This window comes from Balaenoptera acutorostrata, chromosome 20, assembly GCF_949987535.1.
Source record: "Balaenoptera acutorostrata chromosome 20, mBalAcu1.1, whole genome shotgun sequence".
NCBI lineage: Eukaryota > Metazoa > Chordata > Mammalia > Artiodactyla > Balaenopteridae > Balaenoptera > Balaenoptera acutorostrata.
Genome location: NC_080083.1, coordinates 7,020,851 through 7,047,381, shown reverse-complemented (window position 1 = coordinate 7,047,381; position 26,531 = coordinate 7,020,851). Strand labels below are relative to the sequence as shown.

The window sequence follows — 26,531 nt, the reverse complement described above, 5'->3', positions numbered from 1 at the left end:
CTCACCTCCCACCCCGCAAGACATTCTGATTTAATTGGTACAGGTTCTGACTTGAGCATCTAGGTTTTAGAAAGCAGGTTTGGAACCATTACCCTAGTGTATCTGCCTGGGAGTGGAATTGCCAGGTTGTAGGCTATGTGCATCTTCCGTTCTACACATTTTCTTACGAGGAATGTGGGAAAATTCCAGTTGCTTTAGGTCTTCACCAATATATGGTATTGTCTGATTCAAAACATTTTTTGGTGACATCAGTTCTACCGTTTGTGAAAGGAGTGGTGATGTGAGTTTTAATCTGCTATTGTTTTTAGTTTCATTATACTCCTCCTTTATCACCCTTTTTTTTTTTTTTTAAAGTTTTACTTGATTTTATTTATTTATTTATTTATTTTTGGCTGTGTTGGGTCTTCGGTTCGTGCGAGGGCTTTCTCCAGTTGCGGCAAGCGGGGGCCACTCTTCATCGCGGTGCGGGGACCGCTCTTCATTGCGGTTTATCACCCTTTTAATGCTACTTTTATTTATCTCAGTCTGTTGCCTTTTCACCTGAGTCTGTTTCTCCTTTTAACCATATATTTAAGAAAGGCCGTGTCTTCTTGTATCCTCTGGTGGATGCAAAAAAGTTTCCCGGCATCTACCTACTGATCCGGCAATGGCTGTTTATCAGTGCCTTGCTCTTCCTCTAAGTCTTCTAATGAGGCATATGCTTTTTTTTCATTCCCTTCTGTATTTTTTCATGGACCCCATGCTGGTTTTGTGCTCTTAATTTGCTCTGAACAACACATGATCTGATGCTTGTCAACAGGTAGAAGGCAAATCACCTGTGGTCTCATGGGGGCAATGGTCTCATTTCCTTCCCAGTCTACAGCTGAAGTGAGGCTTGATCAGTACAGATCCTGGTCCATTTCCTTGATTAAAATAGGCTCTCACTTGGGATTCCACAGCTCTGTGGGGTGGCGTCTTCTTGCTCCCATCATAGGCTTTGGGGAGGGGTCAGATTTAACTGATTCAACACCAGGTCTTCCTGTGTTAATAGTGGGTTAGGAGAAAGTTTAAGTGCATGTGGTCTTTTCTGAAAAATAGAGATGATAATAGCGTCTGTGGATTAATTGCCCAGAAAGGGCTTAGCATAATGTTTGACACATGGCAAACATTTAATAAGTGTAGCTGCCATCACTATTTTATTGTTGGTATATTATTAGTATATTGTATGTTTGTGTGTATATTATTGACATGCAGTATTATTACTGTTCATCTCTTTGGAATGAAAGCTACAACGAAGGTAAGGATTTTTGTCTATTTTGTTCATTTCTTTATCCTCAGCAACTAGAACAGTGCATGACACATGGTACACACCCAAGAAATATTTGTTGGATGAATGAAACTTTGAGAATTTGGAGAGGCTATAGTTGGAATTGCTCACCATGTGCTATTTTGAATCAGAAGTTGGCAGTGTTATTTATATTAGCAAACAATTTTAATCAACCTACAGGTCAAATAACAAGGGTTAGTTGAATAAATTATAGGACATCGTATGCTGGAATGCTGTGTCCGTATGGCAAATTATGTTGTGCAATACTTTTTGACGGGGGAAATGTTTACTTATATTGCTGGTATGAAAAAAAAAGTTACAGAACAGTGTATACAGTATAATCTCAAATATATAAAAAGTGTGTGTATGTAGAAAAAACTGAAAGTAATATAACAAAACACTCATAATGGCTGTCTCTGGTGGTAGGGTTAAAGATAATTGTGAATTTGCTTCTTTGAGCTTCTTGGTATTTTCCAAATATGTTTATAATAAGGATACATTATTCTGGAAGCAAGAATTTTTAACAGACATGTACCAAAGATGAATTAAGTGGCATATATTCCAGGGATGCAATACTGTTAGTGCAAATCTGGAAGAATAATGTCAGGAAGGCTAAAGCTGAGAATGGTTTAGGGCTCAAAGGAAGTTTTAAAAGACAATAAAATGGGTACTAGATCAGCTAACATTCTTAGTTGCAAGCACCAGAAACTAACTGGCCATTTAAGCAGCAAGGCAATCTATTAAATGGGACCAGAGTAGCTCATAGCATTGCCAGAAGGGCTGGAGGACGAATGTCAGCAGCCACCCAGCAAGAAACAGTGCTCCAAATCCCACTGCAGAACTAGCCCAGCTTCCCCTGCTGATACTGGGTACAGTGTCAGTTCTGCTGCCCTGGGACCCAAGCTCGCCCCTGGGAACCACAATCATCATTGTAGAGGTTGCTCTAACTCAAGGAGCTACCGTGGTCCTGGGAGCATTAGAAATGCAAATTCTCAGGCTCTACCCCAGACCTACTGAGTCAGACTCTCTCAGGGTGGGCCCCAGCCATCTGCATCTCAGCAAGACTTTTAGGTGATCTTGAAGACACTAAGGTTTGAAAAGCACTCTCCATAATTGCTGGTGATTCTTTGCATTCAAAGTCCAAGAGGAATGTATCTGATTGGCAGATCCTAGGTCATGTGCTCACATCCTTGCTGCAGGAGAGGCTGGGGAAGTGGGTGTCAGCAATGATCAGCTCTGCTTTGTGCTATGATTTATGGGGTGTGAGGTTCTCAAGACATAGAGAAATGGTCCAGATGCTGACCCACCAAAAGGGATGACTGGCGTCTACATCCTATCCCAATATTTGGAGCAATCAAAGAAGCAAGAAAGGATAAGGTCATTGTGTCAGCAGTATTGCTTGATAATCATTTTGCTCTGGTCTTCTGAAAGAAGAACAAAACTTCAAACTGAAAAATGCACAACAAATTCTTTTTTTAATTTATTTTTTATTGTGGTAACATTATAACATTATATGTTTCATGTGTACGACATTATATTTCTACTTCTTTGTACTCTACAGCGTGCTTACCACCAAAAATTTCATTACCGTCAGTCACCATACTGTTGACTTTCTTTACCTGTTTTGCCCTCCCCCCTACCCCTTCCCATCTGGTGACCACTATTCTATTCTCTGTATTTATGTGTTTGTTTTCATTTGTTTTGTTCATTTATTTTGATTTTTGTTTGTTTTTTATATTCCACATATAAGTGAAATCATACAGTATTTGTCTTTCTCTGCCTGACTTAGTTCACTTAGCATAATACCTTCAAGCTCCATCTGTGTTGTCACAGCTGGCAGGATTTTATCTTTTTTATGGCTGAATAATATTCCATTGTGTATATATACCACATCTCCTTTATCCATTCCTTTGATGAACACTTAAGCTGTTTCCTTATCTTGGCTATCATAAACAATGCTGTGATGAACATTGGTGCACATATATCTTTTCAAATGGGTGTTTTTGTATTCTTTGGATAAATACCCAGAAGTGGGATAGTTGGATCAGGCAGTAGTTCTAGTCTTAGTTTTTTGAGGAGTCTCTATACTGTCTTCCATAGTGGCTGCACCAATTTACAAAATTTTCAAATGAAAAAAACCTCAGTAATGTGCATTGTTTATGGATGCATATAAGCGTACTAAAACTACAAAAGGCAAAGGAATTACATACTCCTTCTTTTGGGCATGGGAGGGGCATGGGAGTGGGGCTTTAGCTGTGTTTGAGACACCTCATTTAAAGATAGCTGAGACAAATATGGCAAACTACTAACATCTGTTTCATCATGGTAGTGGGGGCCCAGCTCTTGGTTCTTTTCTATCCAACAATGTTATCTGTAGCTCAGATGAAACCATAGCAGGGACATTAGTCAGATTTGCAGGTGATGCAAAACCAGAATTCATGAGAGACCCCATACTTGACTCAATCTCAAGGTTTCATATTTGACGCTCAAGAGTCAAGACTGAATCTCTAATGTAACCATCTCAACAGGGGTGAAGGAGAAACTAGAGTCAATAAAGTACAATTAAAGAAGTATAAATACAGTATATCATTGAGCTTAAAATCAATGACTACTTACAGACACCTGGCTTGGCAGTCTCTCGTATGAAAATTCCAGGAGCCTTAAAGGCTTTTATAATCTGCTGATGGGAATGCACATTGATTCTGGAGGGTAACTTGGTGATAGATAATTAAAAGCCTCACAAGAAAACACATGTCTTTTGACCCAGCAACTCAACCTCTAGGAATTATTAAGAAATCATCAGATATGCTAAGTGAAATAAGTCAGATAGAGAAAGACAAATACTGTATGATCTCACTTACATGTAGAATCTAAAAAAACTGAACTCAGAGAATCAGAGTAGAGTGGTGGTTCCCAGGGGCTGGGGGGTATGGGGAATGGGGAGATGTTGATTAAAGGGTACAAACATCCAGTTACAAGATTCACAAGCTCTGGGGATCTAATGTACAGCATGGTGATTGTAGCTAATGATACTGTATTGCATACTTGAAAGTTGCTAAGAGAGGAGATCTGAAATGTTCCCCCCACAAAAAAGAAATGGTAAATATGTGATGGGATGGAGGTGTTGGCTAATTCTATGGTGGTAATCATTTTGCAATATTTAAGTGCAGCAAATCAACATGTTGTACACCTTAACCTCACACAATGTTGTATGTCAGTTTATGTCTCAATAAAGCTAGAAATAAAAGAAATCATCAGAGAAATATACAGAGATGGATGTATAAGAATGCTTATCAAAGCATTGTTTACAATAGCAAACAAAACAAAACTGTACAGAACCCATTCAGAGGGTACTATTTAAATATATACCATACTTGGAATATTAAACAACTGATAGAAAAGACAATATAATAAGCAGATAAAATAGTCTGGAAGCTTTACAAGAATATGTTTTTAGTGACTATCCCTGGGTGGTGGGTTGTGAGAGTTCTTAAATTTATCTTTTGTTTATTTGTATTTTCTCATTTTCAAAGATTATGTGTTGCTTGTATGATGGAGAAGTAATGAGTTTTTTTTTTTATTTTTTTAGCAATGGGTTTATAGCTACTTTATTTATTTATTTATTTATTTAGGCTGTGTTGGGTCTTCGTTTCGTGCGAGGGCTTTCTCTAGTTGCGGCAAGCGGGGGCCACTCTTTATCGCGGTGTGCAGGCCTCTCACTGTCGCGGTCTCTCTTGTTGCGGAGCACAGGCTCCAGACGCGCAGGCTCAGTAGTTGTGGCTCACGGGCCCAGTTGCTCCGCGGCATGTGGGATCTTCCCAGACCAGGGCTCGAACCCGTGTACCCTGCATTGGCAGGCAGATTCTCAACCACTGCGCCACCAGGGAAGCCCAATGAGTTTTAAAATTAGGTTTTTTTTTTTTTAAAGATTCTATACTTTATTTTTATTTATTTATTTATTTTTGGCTGCATTGGGTCTTCATTGCTGCACGCGACCTTTCTCTAGTTGCGGGGACCGGGGGCTACTCTTTGTTGCGGTGCGCGGGCTTCTCATTGCGGTGACTTCTCTCTTGTTGCGGAGCAGGGGCTCTAGGCACGCGGGCTTCAGTAGTTGCGGCACGCGGGCTCAGTAGTTGTGGCCTGCAGGCTCTAGAGCGCAGGCTCAGTAGTTGTGGCACATGGGCTTAGCTGCTCCGTGGCATGTGGGATCTTCCCGGACCAGGGCTCGAACCCGTGTCCCCTGCATTGGCAGGTGGATTCTTAACCACTGTGCCACCAGGGAAGCCCTAAAATTAGTTTTAATTCAATATATATTATAATGTAATCCAACAATGTAATTCTGCTGTTAAAAAAAAAGTGGTCATTTAGGTAATTAGGGAGAAGAACGGGAGAAATGATGATCCTAGCATACCCTTCATGTTCCCCGGATGGGGGTCACATTTTAAGCGTCCAGAGGAGTGGCACCAGGATGTTGATGGACCTGGGAAATTTGTTGTACAAGTAACTGTTGAGAAATCAGGGCTGTATATTCCAAAAAAATAGATGACTAATGGAAATTGTATTGTCCTCAGATATTTGAATGTCCATCCCATGGAGAATATTGGCTCAAAGTTTCTCCAGAGACAGGAAACAATTGCTCTAGAAAACAGTTGCTCTAGCAAACCGAATGGGGTAGAAGTTGCATAGAGGAAGAGTTAAGTTTGCAATAAGGAAGAGCTTTCTAACAGCTATGGATGTTACTGTCGCCACAGTGAGTTAAATCAGGGTTCTTTGGTTGCAAACAATAGAAACAAAGTCCAGTTAACACATATGCAGGAAAAAAAAAATACTGGCGGTTGGGACGTCTCAGGGAGAGAAGCCTGGGGAAGCAGGCTTGGAAAAATGGAAGAAGCAAGAGATGTCTAGGATCCTAGACAGAAGGAACAACTCAACAGGACACTACCGTTGGGATAAATTAGCACCCCCTACCCCTACTTTAAAGGTTTGGCAAAGACCTAGACTTCATGGAGGAAGAGTCGGATGAGCCTGGCTTGGCCAGGGAAAGGCAGGATCTCTTCATTGACAGTCCCTCTAAGATCTCATACAGTGGGTAAGAGATCATTTCAGAGAGACAGGCGGCGGGGGGGCAGGGTGGAGAGCACTGTTTCCATAAGAAGAGAGAATGAATCCTAGGGACCACACAACTAATACCAATACATCATTTTACTGGGCTAACCATTTGCTTCATCACTGAAGGACTTTAAGCAGAGCCTGAACGGCCGATGACTGATAACTGTCGGCTGGGGAAGGGGGTGCTGTGGACTAAATGAGTTCTGTGGTCCCTCAGTAACCCAGTCAGCCCAACATTCTATCTCTGAGTTATACTGAGGGCGTTTTGCGGAAACCAGTGGCAGTTTTCATCCAAGAATGTTAAGGACGTACTTCTTAAAACTCCCCACTGTCCTCTTTACCATCTGATATGGTTTCATTACCCATGAGTTAAACAAACCTTTCGTGAACCCAAATATTTTGTTATACTCTACCTCTTCTGGGTACTTAATTGGCCCATCAGCTTATGAAGTCCAAAAGATCATTGCCATATAAATGAGTACTTCTGTTTCTCGGTCCTCAAATTCTGCCTCTAGGCATTCATAGGTATCTGTTATTGTCATGTTTTGGGGTTTAGTGAACAAGTTTATGTTTGCCCTCAAAACTCATTTTATCTTTTTTTTTTTGGAGGGGCCATGGTGCAGCTTGTGGGGTCTTAGTTTCCCGACCAGGGATTGAACCTGGGCCCCAGCAGTGAAAGCGCCGAGTCCTAACCACTGAACAGCCAGGAAAGTCCCAAAACTCCTTTTATTTTAAAATTGGCAACTTTAGAATTTGCCCTGCTGCTCACCTCAGATTTATTAGCCCGTGGAATGATCTTTTATGGGACCTAGTGGAGCAAATGATTATGGATAGAGGGACTCCATGTTTTCTTTACAGGGGAGAGGTTTTCCTTCCACTGATCAGAGCGTCATGTAGTTAGAAGGAAACTTGCATGGAAGGAAAGAAGCTGAGAATAAGGAGCCCAAAGGAGAAAAGAACCAACGTGGCATTCCCCTTCCATGCCAGGCATCATGCTAGACACTTGTGTAGTCAGGATTCCTAGTCATAAGCACAGAAAATGACTGACACAGATTAAAGCAGGAAAAACATTATTTTGAGGCTACTGGGTCATTCACAGAATTCTCAGAAAGATCAGATAACCAGACAGAGCAAACAGGCAGGAACGAAGCAGGGCTTTGCAGTCAAAGAACAGCAAAAATCGTGCCACAGAACTGGTTCAGGAAAATAAAAAACAAAACCTGCTGCCAGCACCACTAAATTCCAGAGATCAGAGGCTGCACTGCTGAACCCTCTGGCCTGGCACCATTACTACTTACATACTACTGTCCCCCAACTCCACCCCATTCCTCTTTTCTAGCTTCAGTTCCCCTCCCTCCGCTCATTCAAAGCATAGGAGCCTGTGCATCTGATTGACAGAGTCTAGGTCACCAGCCATGCTTGAGCTTCACGGGAGCTGGGAGAGGAAGATCCAGAATGTTCTACGTATCTAGTTACTGCAGGACTCTGCCTCTCATTTGGACAGCCAAAAAACACCAAAGTCCACTTTAGCACTTGACATATTTTCCTTTCTTTCTCTCTCTTTCTTTCTTTCTTGACTGAAGTATAGTTGATTTACAATGTCATGTTAGTTTCAGGTGTATAGCACAGTGATTCAGTTATAATATATATACATATATATCTTTTTCAGATTCTTTTCCCTTATAGGTTATTATAAAATATTGAGTACAGTTCCTTGTACTATACAGTAGGTCCTTGTTGGTTATCTATTTTGTATATAGTAGTGTGTATACGTTAATCCCAACCTCCTAATTTATCCCTTCCCCGGCCCTTTCCTCTTTGGTAACCATAAGTTTGTTTTCTATGAGCACTTGACATATTTTTCTAATCCAGTTTTCTTAGCAATCCCGTGAGCAAGTATTTTCCCCATTTTATAGATGAATAAGTTGAGGTTCAGAGAGGTTCAGTAACTCGTCTGAGGTCATAGAGTCACTGAGTGACCTAACTAGGGCTTGAACCCGGGTCCCCTCCTTTATCTATTATACCATGGTGTCTCTTATATGCCAGGACTATGTTTAGCCCTTGACACAACAACCCTACAAGCTAGGCATTATTATACCCATTTCACAGATGAGGAAATAAAAGTTGACTTGAGGTTCTCAGCTCATAAGTTATGGGAAGCAGGTGGCATGACTTCAGAGTCAGTCCTTCCACTGCTACGCTGTACTGATTCTTGGGGAAAGAGAGAAGTGGAGTGTCTTTCTTTCTCATGCTTTCAGTCTTTTTCGGGCAGGCCTTGGTGTAGGAAACGTGCCAAGTCACCACCCAGACACCCATCTCAGGCAATAGGACACTAATCCCACTGTCACCTAAGATTGGAAGCTCGGAGCATTCTCAACTCCTGGTTTCTCACTCCACATATGATGAGTTGCCAAGTTCTTTTTCACATGCAAGGTGTGTCTTCAACTTCTCCTCCTCCTCCATGCCCATAGCCACATCTCTGGTCCAGGTGTCTGGTCCAGTAATCTTGCACTGGGTCTCCCTGTCTTCAGTCTCCCCTTGGAGCCCACCTGCAAGCTGGCAGCCAGGGTCTCTGTGGTGGGCATCATGGTGGATGCTCTAGTGTCATTCCAGCTCAGATGATCGGTCCAAGCCACGCACAGCCCAGGCCTCTCTCCTCTGACAGGGCCGTGTGGCCCAGTGAGGCGTGGGGAGGGGTGCCTCCTGGGAGGATGCTGGAGGATTTGTTTGCGCCTGAATGTGTTACTGGAACAGCCACTTTGCAGCCACCCCGGAATAAGGCAATAACTAGAGTTTGCACAGTGGAGACATGGAAAGGTCATGGGTCTTTGGGGGGCTGATTGTACCATGCCTATAGCCGGCCTATCCTTGAATTTCCAGTTAGGTGAGATAATAAATGTCCTTATTGTTTAAGCTAGTGTTCATTGGGGTTCTGTTATTCGCATCAGAAAGCTAGTTTTCATTGGGGTTCTGTTATTCGCATCGGAAAGCATTGTCAGTGATAGTCATTTAGCCGGAATACAAATCTAATCATTTCCCTTCTTTGTGGGTTTTTTAAAAATAAATTTATTTATTTATTTTTGGCCGTGTTGGGTCTTTGTTGCTGCGCACGGGCTTTCTCTAATTGCAGCGAGCGGCGGCTACTCTTCGTTGTGCGCAGGCTTCTCACTGCGGTGGCTTCTCTTGTTGCGGAGCACAGGCTCTAGGCACGCGGGCTTCAGTAGTTGCGGCTTGCGGGCTCTAGAGCACAGGCTCAGTAGTTGTGGTGCACGGGCTTAGCTGCTCTGCGGCATGTGGGATCTTCCTGGACCAGGGCTCGAACCCGTGTCCCCTGCATTGGCAGGCAGATTCTCAACGACTGCGCCACCGGGGAAGCCCTTCTCTGTGGTTTTTGCATTGTCGGAATCAAGTTCATGTTCCTTAACACGGTTCACAAAGTCCTTAGGTTGTGATCAGATCATCCTGCTTCTCTTCCCAAACACACCTGGCACTTCTACTCTGTTTCTTCCCTAGAATGTTCTTTTCCTTTTTCTCTACTTTTTCTCTTCTTTTTCTTTTTCATCTACTGGACTTCTGTTCACCTCCCAGGGTCAGCTCAAGTGACAGCTCTTCTTTAAAGTTTTTCTTAATGCCCCAGGCAGAATTAAGGAACCTTTCAAGTGTCTCCGAGCACTTTGTGTCTATATAATGGAGCTTTCTGCAGCCTCACACACAATCACAGGCACTTACGTTTCTGCTCCTTTGCTAAAGTAAGAATTCCTTGAAGCCTGGGACTATGTTCCATCCACCTTGTCGCTCCGGTACCTTGCGTAGGACCTAATGATTCTATAAGTACTAATGAAATGTTTGTTGAATACATGCTTATTCATTCAGCTTGTAGATAACTTAACATATGGCTATTAACTCTTTATTATTTTTATGAGAAATAAAGCCATATTATCATCAATAATAATGTCTTTGGGACTTTGCAGTTGAAGAGGCTCTTTAATATACACTGTCTCAATTAATCCTCACAGAATTCCTATAACACCAGTATTATCCCCACTTCATAGACGAAACTGCGCACCCAATCAAAGTATATTTTTTGAGTGCCTACAATTTGCATAATGTTATGCAAAAGGCCAGCTGTGGAGGGAGGTGGCAAAGAAGTAAAAACCATAGTCTCTGTCCTCACAGAGTTTACAGTTTACTTGGGGAGATAAAAAATAATACAGAATGTTTCAATCACAAGAGACAAGAGCAATGCAATACAACAGTGCAGAGATGTTGAAGGCAGTAATTTATTACATAATAAGAGAGGAATACAAGACATAGTTACCATAAGAATTAAGATAACACTGTGGGCTTATGGTGGAGGTCCATGGTGCATCTTCCAAAAGAGGATTGACCCTGGATTTTAAGGGTCAGTGGGATTTCACAAAATGAGAAAGGGGGAAAGGCATTCCCTGTGAAAAGTGAAGGCTAAACAGGGAGAAAGTACATCTCTACAAGGCCAGGAAGAAGAAAGGATAGTGAAAGTCCCACAGAAATGAATGAGTATTTGTTGGATGAATGGATGGCGGTATGAATGGGTGGATAGATAGATATCTAGGTTGGAAAGATAGGTGGATAAGTGGCTGGGTGGCTGGATAAATAGATGAATAGCTGGGTAAATCTGCCAAGTCGCAGAGGCTGGCACTCATTTTACTGAGAACATCTCCAAACACAGCAGCGTGATGATGAATTCTATTCTCTTCACAAAGTAACTTGGTTTAGCTTGTCCAGATGAAAGAAAGACATTGTGGATATTCAAAATCACTTGCTGAATTGAAGCATTTGAATGTGGTCAGAGCTACATGGACAGGCCTGGGCTTAGGATGTCATCACACCAGTGTGGCCTTTTAACATTATGTGTGGGTGTGTTTTCTCACAAACACATGTACAGAGACATACACAGAACTTTGTTTGGGGTTTTTCTTTTCCTTTTTACTGCATTATGCCAAACTTCTGTTTTGACTGAATTGTCACTTTCCAACTTCCCATGTGTGGGAGCCCAAAGGCCCATGAGTCAACATAAATGAGACACTTGGACCCATAATAATGGTCATAGCAAGTGTTTACGTAACTTGGGTAAAGGATACAGTTCAGCCAGTTTGGGAAAAGGATATTCTTGATGGGAAAATGGACTTGGTCCCTCAGTCCCATCCTTACTCCTGACATAATCATGTCCAAGGTCGATGGGCTTTTGTGATCAACTTGAGATGAGAGTTGCCCCCCTCCTCTAGCTTTTGATCCCTAACTACTGATGAAGCCACATTATTAGCATAATATGGTCAAATTTCTGCCTACTCCACAGTATAATCCATCATCTGGCTTCCTGGAATAGAATTTCTGGCTGTGCCCCAGAGCTGGTAGCCATGCATTTGAACACACGGGCTTTTCCTCCAGCAGAGGGGCTTTCCAGCCTAGGGTTTTTCCTAAGACAGGTCTAACTCGGGTCTAAGTCAAAATGTTTGGACCAAGTCTGAAATGTGCCTTTCTTCTCAGTTTTTAAAAATATCCCAGCCTAAAATGGCTTGAGCAATCTTCATTCAAATGTCTTGTGGTTTCTCTGCGAAGGCTTTTCTGGCAGACAGTGTTGTTTGCCTACACAAGCCATTTCTGGCCCCCTTTTTGCTCTTGCTGCCTCCAATTTCAGAAACAGAATAACCAAGTACAGAATTTCCCAGAGGTAGTCATGTGACCTGATTTGGACCAATGAGAAGAAGAGGAAGTCTACCTGGGACTTCTGGGAAAATTTTTCTGCCTTATATAAGAGACAAGTTGAGATGCTCCCTGATGTCACCTTTCCCTCCTTTTCCCCATCTTGAAGGCATTTATGTTGAGATATGACTTGAATAGTTAAGGATGTTGGATTGGTGGGTTGAACAAATTCTGCGGATATTTACCGAGTCTCTACTGTGTGCCTGACGCTATCCCAGGTACCAGGGATGTAAGTCTCGGACATGACAGGATGGGTGCCTATCCTCACAGGGTTGACAGTCTGGTCCCTGGGAGGGTAAAGTCAGCATAGAAGAAAAGAAATCGATGGACCAATATTGACTGAAATTGGGCATCAGAAAAGGACTTTCCAAGGTCTGAGGAGGGAGAAGGGGTGGACCCTCCCAGAGGGTGCTTCTATTAAAATACCGCAGACAGGCAGGCTGAAGATGAAGGAACCATAGCAGGGAATTTCACAATGCCTACTGGGCAGAGATCAATCTTCACCATGAAAGGGAGGACGAAAGAGGGGAGAGCAAAGCAGGAAAAGCAATAGGGGTCTGAGGAGCACGCCTCCAGCTGCAGGCAGAGAAAAAGGTGGTTAAAAGAAAAGCCTTAAAACTCTGTCAGGGCAGAAAGAGGAGTCGCTGGTAATGAAAGGGATTCTCACAAGTGCCTGGAAATAGGCTGGCGAGGATTGTACAGACTAAGGCTTGAAAAGGCTTTGTTCTTCTCTGGGACAAGGAAAGCTATTGTGGTCCACAGGTACACAGGAAATAAGGAGCTCCGGGGCTTGTGTGTGTGTGTGTGTGTGTGTGTGTGCGCGCGCCTGTGTGTGTGTGTGTGTGTGCGCGCCTGTGTGTGAGTGTGTGTGTGTGTGTGTGAGATTGGGGGTTGGGGGAGCAGTCTCTAACCCCAAATGCAGAATGATGGTCGGTGTCTCTTCTGTACCTTGCACCTGCCTGGGCAGAGGGCTAGAACTGTCCCCGTGGGGACACGATGAAGCCAGGCCCTGGGGTAGGAAGGTTGGGATGTCGCTGTGTGTCCGAGTCACAGCACATGACTTTCTATGAACCAGCACGACCCCGCTGGATTAGCATCAGGGCATGGAGCCCCTGCTTTGGGGCCCCAGAGCCCATCAGGTGGGGTGCGGATGCAACAGGGAGAAGCAGGGACTGACTGCAGCCCGGAGAACCTGCCCCAAGGACCTCTGGGTAAGACAGAGAACCGGTGAATGCAGGACCACAGCTGCCCTGAGCGTGCCCCCATTGTGACCCCGAGCGTTAGGTGGGTGCTACGGTCTGGCTCAAGCCAAGTCTGGAGAGTGACCGGAGGGCTGCAGAGAACACCAGGCTGGGATTTTCTGCCTTCCATCAGAGGAGCCAGGGAGTGAGGTCCAGAAGAGTGTGGGCTCCAGGGTCACCCCCAGGGTCAAATCCAGGCTCCAGGGTGGCTTTAGGCCAATTTTAACCTGTTTCTGCACCTACAAAATGGACACAGTGGTACCTCCCTCATGGGGCTTAAGGGGGAGTGAAAGCTTAAAAAGTGTGTAGGACATAGAAAGCACTCAATAAATATAACTAATAATAATATTATTATTATTATTATCATCATCACCGTTATTGCCTTTGGGAGTTGTTTGGCAAGGGAAGGGCATACACTCTTTGGAATATACCATTTCCCCTTGTTCCTTAGTTTCAAGGGCAACCGACATGTTTCAGTACAGGGTGAAGTCTAAAGACAAACTTTAAAACGAAGTCCCAGACCTCTTAGCTGTCACTTCTCTCCTCTGCCCGGGGAGCGGCGAGGAAGCCTCTCAGGGTGGTGTAACCCTGGCTTAAGAACTTCCGGGAAACCCGCCTGGAAACACACAAGCTCAGTCGTCATTCCTCCCCAGAAGTTCTAATAGCCGATGACATGAACTGAGTGATCTGGACCTCAGCTGCTCCTGCCGCCCAAGGTTGGACTTTATTAAGGAGACGTGGTAATAGTTCCCCGGGCACCCCACCGCTGCCCCCCCCCCCACAACCTTCTAGACTCTGCCCGGGCAGCCCTCGCCCTTCCTCTGCTCTCTGCTCAGTTTCTCCTTGACCCTCCGGGTGCACGGGGTGGGGGGGGATGATTTATATGCATAACATTTGAAAACAGAATTGTGGCAGCTTTTGTTAGATGCCAGGGGTCTTATGAAGGGCACAGAGGCCAAAGAGGAAAAAACAAAAGGAAATATTCTGGGAATTCCCAGTTAGTTCTTAGCACCAGTAGGAATCTTAAGTCACTCAGAAGCTTTTCTCTGCGTCTCAGTCGCCCCCCACCTCCACCCCACCTTCCTCCTAACACTTTCAGGAGCTTTGTGAGTGAGTGCCTGGGGCTAATTTGAGCCTGAAACCTCAATTCGCCTGGGGCCAATTTGAGCCTGTATATATGTACCACATCTTCTTTATCCGTTCTCCTGTCGATGGGCATTTAGGTTGCTTCCATGACCTGGCTATTGTAAATAGTGCTGCAATGAACATTGGGGTGCATGTGTCTTTTTGAATTATGGTTTTCTCAGGGTATACGCCCAGTAGTGGGATTGCTGGGTTGTATGGTAGTTCGATTTTTAGTTTTTTAAGGAACCTCCATACTGTTCTCCATAGTGGCTGTATCAATTTACATTCCCACCAACAGAGCAAGAGGGTTCCCTTTTTTCCACACCCTCTCCAGCATTTGCTGTTTGTAGATTTTCTGATGATGCCCATTCTAACTGGTGTGAGGTGATACCTCATTGTAGTTTTGATTTGCATTTCTCTAATAATTAGTGATGTTGAGCATCTTTTCATGTGCTTCTTGGCCATCTGTATGTCTTCTTTGGAGAAATGTCTATTTAGTTCTTCTGCCCATTTTTGGACTGGGTTGTTTGTTTTTTTTAATATTGAGCTGCATGAGCTGTTTATATATTTCGGAGATTAATCCTTTGTCCGTTGATTTGCTTGCAAATATTTTCTCCTGTTCTGAGGGTTGTCTTTTCGTCTTGTTTATGGTTTCCTTTGCTGTACAAAAGCTTTTAAGTTTCATTAGGTCCCATTTGTTTATTTTTGTTTTTATTTCCATTACTCTAGGAGGTGGATCAGAAAAGATATTGCTGTGATTTATGTCAACGAGTGTTCTTCCTGTGTTTTCCTCTAAGAGTTTTATAGTGTCCGGTCTTACATTTAGGTCTCGAATCCATTTTGAGTTTATTTTTGTGGATGGTGTTAGGGAGTGTTCTAATTTCATTCTTTTACATGTAGCTGTCCAGTTTTCCCAGCACCACTTATTGAAGAGACTGTCTTTTCTCCATTGTATATCCTTGCTTCCTTTGTCATAGATTAGTTGACCATAGGTGCGTGGGTTTATCTCTGGGCTTTCTATCTTGTTCCATTGATCTATGTTTCTGTTTTTGTGCCAGTACCATATTGTCTTGATTACTGTAGCTTTGTAGTATAGTCCAAAGTCAGGGTGTCTGATTCCTCCAGCTCCGCTTTTTTCCCTCAAGATTGCTTTGGCTATTCGGAGTCCTTTGTGTCTCCATACAAATTTTAAGATTTTTTGTTCTAGTTCTGTAAAAAATGCCATTGGTAATTTGATAGGGATTGCATTGAATCTGTAGATTGCTTTGGGTAGTATAGTCATTTTCACAATATTGATTCTTCCGATCCAAGAGAACATGGTATATCTCTCCATCTGTTGGTATCATCTTTAATTTCTTTCATCAGTGTCTTATAGTTTTCTGCATACAGGTCTTTTGTCTCCCTAGGTAGGTTTATTCCTAGGTATTTTATTCTTTTTGTTACAATGGTAAATGGGAGTGTTTCCTTAATTTCTCTTTCAGATTTTTCATCATTAGTGTATAGGAATGCAAGAGATCTCTGTGCATTAATTTTGTATCCTGCAACTTTACCAAATTCATTGATTAGCTCCAGTAGTTTTCTGGTGGCATCTTTAGGACTCTCTATGTATAGTATCATGTCATCTGCAAACAGTGACAGTTTTACTTCTTCTTTTCCAATTTGTATTCCTTTTATTTCTTTTTCTTCTCAGATTGCCATGGCTAGGACTTCCAAAACTATGTTGAATAATAGTGGTGAGAGTGGACATCCTTGTCTCGTTCCTGATCTTAGAGGAAATGCTTTCAGTTTTTCACCATTGAGAATGATGTTTGCTGTGGGTTTGTCGTATATGGCCTTTATTATGTTGAGGTAGGTTCCCTCTGTGCCCACGTTCTGGAGGGCTTTTATCATAAATGGGTGTTGAATTTTGTCAAAAGCTTTTTCTGCATCTATTGAGATGATCATACGGTTTTTATTCTTCAATTTGTTAATATGGTGTATCACATTGATTGATTTGCATATATTGAAGAATCCTTGCATCTCTGGGATAAATCCCACTTGATCATGGTGTATGATCCTTTTAATGTGTTGTTGGATTCTGTTTCCTAGTATTTTGTTGAGGATTTTTGCATCTATATTCATCAGTGATATTGGTCTGTAATTTTCTTTTTTTGCAGTATCTTTGTCTGGTTTTGGTATCAGGGTGATGGTGGCCTCATAGAATGAGTTTGGGAGTGTTCCTTCCTCTGCAATTTTTTGGAAGAGTTTGAGAAGGATGGGTGTTAGCTCTTCTCTAAATGTTTGATAGAATTCACCTGTGAAGCCATCTGGTCCTGGACTTTTGTTTGTTGGAAGATTTTTAATCACAGTTTCAATTTCATTGCTTGTGATTGGTCTGTTCATATTTTCTGTTTCTTCCTGGTTCAGTCTTGGAAGGTTATACCTTTCTAAGAATTTGTCCATTTCTTCCAGGTTGTCTGTTTTATTGGCATAGAGTTGCTTGTACTAGTCTCTTAGGATGCTTTGTATTTCTGCGGTGTCTGTTGTAACTTCTCCTTTTTCATTTCTAATTTTATTGATTTGAGTCCTCTCCCTCTTTTTCTTGATGAGTCTGGCTAATGGTTTATCAATTTTGTTTATCTTCTCAAAGAACCAGCTTTTAGTTTTATTGATCTTTGCTATTGTTTTCTTTGTTTCTATTTCATTTATTTCTGCTCTGATTTTTATGATTTCTTTCCTGCTGCTAACTTTGGGTTTTGTTTGTTCTTCTTTCTCTAGTTCCTCTAGGTGTAAGGTTAGATTGTTTATTTGAGATTTTTCTTGTTTCTTGAGGTAGGCTTGTATTGCTATAAACTTCCCTCTGAGAACTGCTTTTGCTGCATCCCGTAGGTTTTGGATCATCGTGTTTTCATTGTCATTTGTCTCTAGGTATTTCTTGATTTCCTCTTTGATTTCTTCAGTGATCTCTTGGTTATTTAGTAACGTATTGTTTAGCCTCCATGTGTTTGTGTTTTTTACGTTTTTTTCCCTGTAATTCCTTTCTAATCTCATAGCGTTGTGGTCAGAAAAGATGCTTGATATGATTTCAGTTTTCTTAAATTTAGTGAGGCTTGATTTGTGACCCAAGATGTGATCTATCCTGGAGAATGTTCCGTGCACACTTGAGAAGAAAGTGTAATCTGCTGTTTTTGGATGGAATGTCCTATAAATATCAATTAAATCTATCTGGTCTATTGTGTCATTTAAAGCTTCTGTTTCCTTATTTATTTTCATTTTGGATGATCTGTCCATTGGTGTAAGTGAGGTGTTAAAGTCCCCCACTATTTTTGTGTTACTGTCGATTTCCTCTTTTATAGCTGTTAGCAGTTGCCTTATGTACTGAGGCGCTCCTATGTTGGGTGCATATATATTTATAATTGTTATATCTTCTTCTTGGATTGATCCCTTGATCATTATATAGTGTCCTTCCTTGTCTCTTGTAACATTCTTTATTTTAAAGTCCATTTTATCTGATATGAGTATTGCTACTCCAGCTTTCTTTTGATTTCCATTTGCTTGGAGTATCTTTTTCCATCCCCTCACTTTCAGTCTGAGTGTGTCCCTAGGTCTGAAGTGGGTCTCTTGTAGACAGCATATATATGGGTCTTGTTTTTGTATCCATTCAGCAAGCCTGTGTCTTTTGGTTGGAGCATTTAATCCATTCACGTTTAAGGTAATTATCGATATGTATGTTCCTATGACCATTTTCTTAATTGTTTTGGGTTTGTTTTTGTAGGTCCTTTTCTTCTCTTGTGTTTCCCACTTAGAGAAGATCCTTTAGCATTTGTTGTAGAGCTGGTTTGGTGGTGCTGAATTCTCTTAGCTTTTGCTTGTCTGTAAAGCTTTTGATTTCTCCATTGAATCTGAATGAGATCCTTGCCGGGTAGAGTAATCTTGGTTGTAGGTTCTTCCCTTTCATCACTTTAAGTATATCATGCCACTCCCTTCTGGCTTGTAGAGTTTCTGCTGAGAAATCAGCTGTTAACCTTATGGGAGTTCCCTTGTATGTTATTTGTCGTTTTTCCCTTGCTGCTTTCAGTAATTTTTCTTTGTCTTTAATTTTTGCCAATTTGATTACTATGTGTCTCGGTGTGTTTCTCCTTGGGTTTGTCCTGTATGGGACTCTCTGCGCTTCCTGGACTTGGGTGGCTATTTCCTTTCCCATGTTAGGGAAGTTTTCGACTATAATCTCTTCAAATATTTTCTCGGGTCCTTTCTCTCTCTCTTCTCCTTCTGGGACCCCTATAATGCGAATGTTGTTGTGTTTGATGTTGTCCCAGAAGTCTCTTAGGCTGTCTTCATTTCTTTGCATTCTTTTTTCTTTATTCTGTTCTGCAGCAGTGAATTCCACCATTCTGTCTTCCAGGTCACTTATCCGTTCTTCTGCCTCAGTTATTCTGCTATTGATTCCTTCTAGTGTAGTTTTCATTTTCAGTTATTGTATTGTTCATCTCTGTTTGTTTGTTCTTTAATTCTTCTAGGTCTTTGTTAAACATTTCTTGCATCTTCTCGATCTTTGCCTCCATTCTTATTCCGAGGTCCTGGATCATCTTCACTATCATTATTCTGAATTCTTTTTCTGGAAGGTTGCCTATCTCCACTTCATTTAGTTGTTTTTCTGGGGTTTTATCTTGTTCCTTCATCTGGTACATAGCCCTCTGCCTTTTCATCTTGTCTATCTTTCTGTGAATGTGGTTTTTGTTCCACAGGCTGCAGGATTGTAGTTCTTCTTGCTTCTGCTGTCTGCCCTCTAAACTGCTTCTTTTTTAAGAAATCCATCATTTCCTATGCCCCTCGGGTCCCTTTTGGTAGAGCAAGCAAATCTTTTCCCCTTGTTTTTCTCCTTCAAGAATACATTGGTAAAAAAAAAAAAAAAAAGAATACATTGGTGATTCTTGATCTTTTGCATTTCCTTATAAAATGGATTAACTTGTTAACTTCTGGCAAAGGAAGGGGGGTGGGAGAGGAAGGGTATGAGGGAGGAAGGAAGAAAGAAGGAAGGCTATAGAAATGTTTACTTTGGATTGTACTGAGTCTATAAATCGATTTGGGAGGAAATGATACCTTTATTCTATGGAGTCTTCTAATCAGTTAACATGCTGTATCTTTGTTTTAGGGTTTTTTTTTAGTAGTTCTTAATGATCTAAGGTCTAATAGTTCTATAATTTTCTCTGTAGAGGTCTTGTATGTGCTTTGTTTTATTTGCTGCTAGGAAATTGATTTTTAAATTTCAATTATAAATAGGATAATTAAAAAATCATTTTCTACCTGTTTGGTGCTGGAATATACAAGTATAATTTACTTTTGCATTTTTATTTTTAAATTTTTATAAATAAACTTTTAATTTTGGATTAATTTTGGATTTAGAGAAAGGTTGCAAGGATAGTACAGAGTTCCTGTATACCCCTCATCCAGTTTTCCCTAATTTTTTTTTTTCGGGGGGACACCATGTGGCATGCAGGATCTTCATTCCCCAAACAGGGATGGAACCCTCGCCCCCTGCAATGGAAGTATCTTAACCACTGGACCTCCAGGGAAGTCCCTACATTTCTTATTCTTGATCTCAAAGGAAAAGCTTTCAACATTTTACCATTTTACCATTAAGTCTGATGTTTTTTTTACAAGCATATATTTACAAGCATGTATAAAAACTCGTACAATCATGGGCATTCCCTTTTATTTATAGTTTAAGAAGAAGCATTTAAAAAAAGGTAAATGGAGGGACACTAGTAATAGCACATGCTTAACATGGTAGATGGGTGTTGAATGTTTATCAAACACTTTTCTTTTACTGCACCTGTTTCAGGGAAAAGTGGTGGGGTGCAAGAGGATGATCACGTCCCAGGTCTCTGGTGAGTCCCTGGGATGGGCTGCCAGTGTGGGTTCTTGGCTTCCAGTAGGAAAGAATTCAAGAGTGAACCATAGTAAAGTGAAAGCAGGTTTATTCAGGGATATACACACTCCATAGACAGAGTGTGGGCCATCTCAGAAGGCGAGAGGCCCCAGGGTACAAGGTTGTTACTTTTTATGGGCTCGATAATTTCATAGGCTAATGAGTGGGAGGATTTCATAGGCTAATGAGTGGGAAGATTATTCCAACTATTTTGGGAAAGGGGTAGAGATTTCCAGGAATTGGGTCACCACCCACTTTTTGGCCTTTTGTGGTCAGCCTCGGAACTGTCATGGCGCTGGTGGGTATGTCATTTAGCATGCTGTTGTATTACAATGAGTATATAAGGAGGCGCAAGGTCCACTGGAAGTCAAATTGTTTGCTATCTTGGTCCTAGTAGGTTCTAACCAGTTTATGTCTGTCCTCCATGGCTGTCATTCTTTTAACGGTTGTGCCCTGCCCCCTTCCTGTCCCACATGCATTGAAATGATCATATGATTTTTCTCCTTTAATCTGTGTATGTAGAGTGTTAACACTAATTGATTTTATAATGTTCCATCAAAGTTACAATCCTGGAATAAACCCAGTCTTATCCCAGGATATACTATCTTTCTTATACGTTGCTGGATTCAGTTTGCTAATATGTTTTAGAACTTTTAGCATTGGTGTTCATGTTCATGATTGAGATGAACCTATAATTTTTGTTTTGATATCAAAGTTTATACACTGACTACATAAAATGAGCTGGGGTGTGTGTGTGTGTGTGTGTTTGTGTGTTTTCCTCTGGAAGGGTTTGGGTAAGTTTGGAATTATTTCTTCCTTAAATATTTCACTCCCATGAGTGTCTACGGCCAAGAAATACAGGATCCTGCCCTGAGTGTCTCACAACCATTTTGCTGTATGTTTCTCTCCAGAGCCCTGGAGCGCCCCTCGTAGGTTACACTGACCCTTTACAGCCAGGAGGAGAGCACGTGTAGCTCATCGTCTCTGGGCTTTGCAACACTGGAGGCAATGGGCTGATCGCAGGTCATTTACACCAGTCGTCCCTTAGGCTGAAGATATGTGATGGTTGGGGGTGGTGCCCCCATGGGTGTGTTTTGGGGGGTGGGGAGGAGATGGGGGATTACAGAAAGCCAAGGTGTAGAGCCCCAGGCACCCAGTGCAGCAGGGAAATTCACCTTGACTCCAAAGCTGTTCCTTGGAGGTTTGTCCAGAAGCAGCAGAATCAGTGTAGAAGCATGGACGACAGACAGTCGTCCACGCTCTCCAGCTCCGCTTCCTCCCTCTAACCCTCTCTTCTCCCGCTGGCCAAGGCATTCTCAGCATCATCTTCCTTGATGGGGAAACCTCCAGGGGCATTTGTGTGGAAGGACAGGGTGTGACACCGGTTGGGAGGCTGGCGGGACACATTCCAGGAAAGGAAGCATGTGACACCAGTGGGGAGGCTGGCGGGGCACATTCCAGGAAAGGAAGCAAGAGAGGAGGGTTCCTTTTGCCTCTTCCTGTCCTGCATCCTGGGGAGGTTTGCTGTCCTGGAGGCAGGTTGAGGTTGTGCTGGCGGAGGAGTAGAAAGAGAATCTACTTTCCTTTCCAAAGCTCTGTCCTCAACAGACCCCTCAAGGTTTAGCTAAAGTCCTATGCTAGCCGTTCTCAAAAGCCTTGTTCTCTGGACCTTTCTTAAAAATTAATTAATTAATTAATTATTGGTTGCATTGGGTCTTTGTTGCTGCGCGCGGGCATTCTCTAGTTGCCGCGAGCGGCGGCTACTCTTCGTTGCAGTGCGCAGGCTTCTCATTGCGGTGGCTTCTTTTGTTGTGGAGCACAGGCTCTAGGTGCATGGACTTCAGTAGTTGTGGCACGTGGGCTCAGTAGTTGTGGCTCGTGGGCTCTAGAGCGCAGGCTCAGTAGTTGTGGTGCACGGGCTTAGTTGCTCCGTGGCATGTGGGATCTTCCCAGACCAGGGCTCGAACCCGTGTCCCCTGCATTGGCAGGTGGATTCTTAAGCACTGCGCCACCAGGGACGTCCCTGGACCTTTTTTTATACTTTAAAAAATTATTGAGGACCCCAAAGGGCTTTTGTCTATGTGGATCCTATCTAGGGTTATTTACTGTGCTAGAAAATAAAACTGAGGCATTTAAAAATATTTAATTCATTCTAAAATAACAACAATTAACCCATTAACAACAGTCACCCCTGTAGGGTCTGAGGCTCACCGTGGTTGAGCACTTTAGTCCAGAGCCTGACCCCCAGTGAAAGGAGAGCCTCATCTCTGGGGAAGAAAGGGTGAGAAATCTGCATGGCCAGTGAAGCCAGCTGGCTAGAATTCATGAAAGAAGAGGCCCCAGTTTCTTTAAGGTAGGAGGGGTCTTAAAACCAGCAGACCCAAACTCCCACCCAGGCTCCATGTGAACCACCAGGTGATGTGGACCTGTTCTGCCACTTGACCGTGGACAAGTCAGTCTCCTCATCTCTAGAATAGAAATGGTAATGTACCAACTTGGCCCACAAGGCTACTGTGAGGTCCAAGGGAAGTAAGGAATGTTAAAGCGTTTTGTAAAGAGTGAGGCTCACCTGTTTCTGCGCTACACAGCATTGTTAGAACTTTCTTCTTTCTCTTAAGCGAGAAGATGGGTCCTGTAACTCTTTCCCACTGGTCGGGACCTGTCTTCTCACTATGTGATCCCAGGACCAGCAGCGTCAGCACCGTCTGGGGGTGTGTTAGAAATGCAGACGCCCAGGCCTCACCCCAGAGCTAATGAACCAGAAGTGCTGGGGATGGGGCTCAGCTGGCTGCACTCTAACAGGCCCTCCTGGAGATGCTGAGCCCTGCCGGGCAGGACGAGTCCTCCACTCACACCAGATGCAACTCATTGCCCCGGTTCTGCAGCACCAATGATGGTCGGGGTGTGGTCCGCGGATCAGGAGATTGGATACCACTGCAGTCGTCACATGGCTTTAAAAGCCTCCAAACACTGTCAATTTCTGTACTTATCCTGCGGGAGACCGTTAACAAACAGTTCAGAGGTGGGCACTGGCCTCTGAACCACAACGTGAGTAGAATCGCTCCAGATCTGTGCTTCTCAAATTGGATGTGCTCACAGATCACCTGGAGATCCTGTTCAGGGGCACATTTGGATTCACTGCATGTGGGAGGGCCTGGGATTCTGCATTTCTGAGCGCCCAGGGGATGCTTCTGTGACTAAGTTGACGCTTTTATGACCCTCTACAAGGATCCCCCATGCCCACCACCCGGAAGCCCCCTCCTCCATCTCTCAGGACACCCCCAAAGCCAGCCTTCAGCCAGGGCTTTGTTTCAGAAGATCCTTGTAAAATGCATTTGCTGGGAAGGAGCAGAATTGAGTCAGTCTCATGTCCTAACATCTCAGCCAGGATTCATCTATCAAATTAGGGAATAGGTTGCCCAGCCCCGAGGGCATAAAACTCACAGGTAGATAACTTTAAAAAATTATACACAGCTTTACAGAGAAATGAAACCTCAAAGAGATGAGAAACTCCATTTCATCACCCTGATTGTGGGCTTGTCTGACACAGGGCTATCATCAGCATGTATATATTAACTTAAGCTTCTTTCATTTAACTTCTTTTAGTAAATATGTTAATATCTACATCTTCATATAGTCAAACGCTGTTTGTGCTGTTGCCTTTTAAAGGATACATAACCCTCCAAGTAATCCTAGACTAGCGTGGTGATTGCAAGCTCGGGCCCTACCACTTACTAGCTGTGTGACATTAAGCAAATTCTTAACCTCTCTGAGCCACACTTGTAATATGAGGAGAAAATAGCCACTAGCAGAGAAGTTTTGTAACTATTAAATGAGATGATGCATGTCAAGTTCTTAAAACAGCGTCTAGCACATAAAAAGTGCTCAATTAATGTCAGCTGCTGTTATAACTATTACCATAAGGTATTCAGGGAGCCCTCGATTACTAAGCATTTTAGGTTATTTGCAATTATTTTATTATTGTGAAAATGCTGTTATGAATGTTCATCCTTTCCAGCAACCTCTATGGACCGCCTCAGCTGCTCTAGAGGATTCTAAGATGATGAAGACGGTGCTGGCCCTTGAAGAGATGGCAGTTTAGTGATGCTGAGAAACCAGGAAGTGGACGATTACAAGAATCCAGGGGGCCAGAGAGGAATGCGAGAGGGCAAGTGGGGCAGGTGAGAGTCAGGAGCTGCTCGGTGGAGCTCTGGAGGTTTGAGATGAACTTGTAATACCTTTGGGAGGAAGGCACTTCTAAGGCTTGTTATTTCTTTCCCCACTTTGTTCCCAGAGCTTAGAACGGCTCCTGGCATGTCGTAGGCCCTCCGTCAATCCACTGTTGGCCCGAGGCGTTGTCTGCTTGCTCTCCAGAAGGAGCAATGCCCCAGCAGTGCCACCAGCCTGGGTCCAGATCCCAGCCGTATCCTGATCTGGGTCCAGATGTTTTGTCTGGCTCCACCCGGACCTCTCCCTCCTGACTCGTGAGACAGGAAGCTCCTGGCCTTGGGGCAGTGCCTCTGAGCTCCGGGCTTTTCCTTCTCCCGCCAGCAGTGAGAGGCCCGACGTGGAATTCAGGTCACTGGTGGGGGAGGAAATGATGTGATGTTATGAGAAGTTGCACGCTAGCAGAGTGTTGAAGGACGAGGGGTGTCTGCCGTGCCAGCTGGGTCCACAGTGAGTGAAGAGAGATCCTATACATACCCTATGACTGAGAAACTTGTGTCAGCAGTGGTGCCTCTTTGGTGGGAAAGAGATAAGTAAGGAAGAAAGGAAAATGCCAGCTGGCATTTTAGAAGCGCACTCTGTGCCAGGGGGTTTACAGCTGTCATATGGATTTGTCCACACAGTGACCCTGTGGGCAGGCAGCCCAGTTCCAAAAGCAGAAAGCAGACTCAGCAGAGCCCATGGCCGTGCGCTCGTGAGCCCTCGTAATGAAGAGTTAGTGCCCTTTTTTCCCCGACACTGCTTCTGGGAATAGCAGCTTGACCTAGTAGGAGGAATAGGAAACACCCCTCCTGACTCTGGGTTCATGGGGTTTGGGTGCAGCTGGTCCCCCATGACTGGGAACTGACCAGTCAAAGCCTCACATCCTCCTACCATCTCCTGACCAGGGGCCTGACCATCCGGGCAATTACAGCCAATGAAAACCAGCCCTTTGGCTTTTGCAGGAACTCCTGGGAAAGAGAAGCTCTTAGGCTGCTGGCATAAGATGGTAAGATACAGGATATAAGCCTGGCCATTTTGTAATCACAGAGGGGCAGCCTTCCTGGGAATAAAGTTAATTTAGAGGAAAGCAGAACAGAGAGATGGGAAGAGACAAATAAGAAATCATCTGAAAACCTAGATCCAACTACACGTCTGTGGGCCCAGTCAGCCTGAAGATTGACTACCCTTGAAATGTTCATTTAGGTGAACCAATAAATCTTCTTTTTTGCCTAGACATTGAAGCTGAACTTCTGTCACAGCTGAATGAGTTCCTATGCCCTAGCCGTGGAATTGGGACTTGGATGGCATGGTCCACATTTCCTTCCCGTCCTCCCCACTTTCCCTACACTCTGCAGGACGCAGTTCTTAGCCCTGAGAAATCCTCTCAATTTGCTGCCTTGAATCAGTTGACCTGGTAGGACTTGTGGGAACATGGAGGGTGGGCTTGGCCCTGCATACTCCAGTATCTTTATATACAGAATTGCACATTTGTTTTTACTTGGGTTTCATTGGTTCCACTTAGTGGTGTGCTGGTAAATGTTTAACAAGCTAACAAATAAAAAAGCCCTGCATTGACGTGTTTGCCAGTTTCCGTGGTGTAAATATTTCCACCACCGCCAGGTTCAGGATCCCCCGTGACATCACTGAATGCGGAGACAGGAAGAGATGTAAGGAGCCCTCCACTGGAGAGTATTTCTACCACACAGATTTAATAGTCATAAATCATAGATCATGACAAAATGTAGTAAATTAGTTATATGTATTGATTTTTTATTACCTTTGTTTTTAGTATACAGGTCCTCCCTGACTTAACGATGGTTCGACTCACAATTTTTCAACTTTTTGAAAGCAGTGTGCATTTAGTAGAAACTGTGCTTTGAACTTTGAA

The 26,531-nt window shown here is 43.1% G+C and overlaps 1 long non-coding RNA gene across 3 annotated transcripts in view; it reads left to right on the top strand.

Moving 5' to 3' along the window:
- The window catches only part of LOC103012425 (uncharacterized), a 49,247-nt gene extending 23,044 nt beyond the window's left edge, over positions 1 to 26,203 (top strand). For all 3 annotated transcript variants that reach the window (XR_009006342.1, XR_009006341.1, XR_009006339.1), the window contains 2 exons: positions 24,453 to 24,615; positions 25,877 to 26,203. This is a non-coding gene — a long non-coding RNA (uncharacterized LOC103012425). The remainder of the gene's footprint in view (positions 1 to 24,452; positions 24,616 to 25,876) is intronic.
- The last annotated feature ends 328 nt before the right edge of the window (positions 26,204 to 26,531 follow it).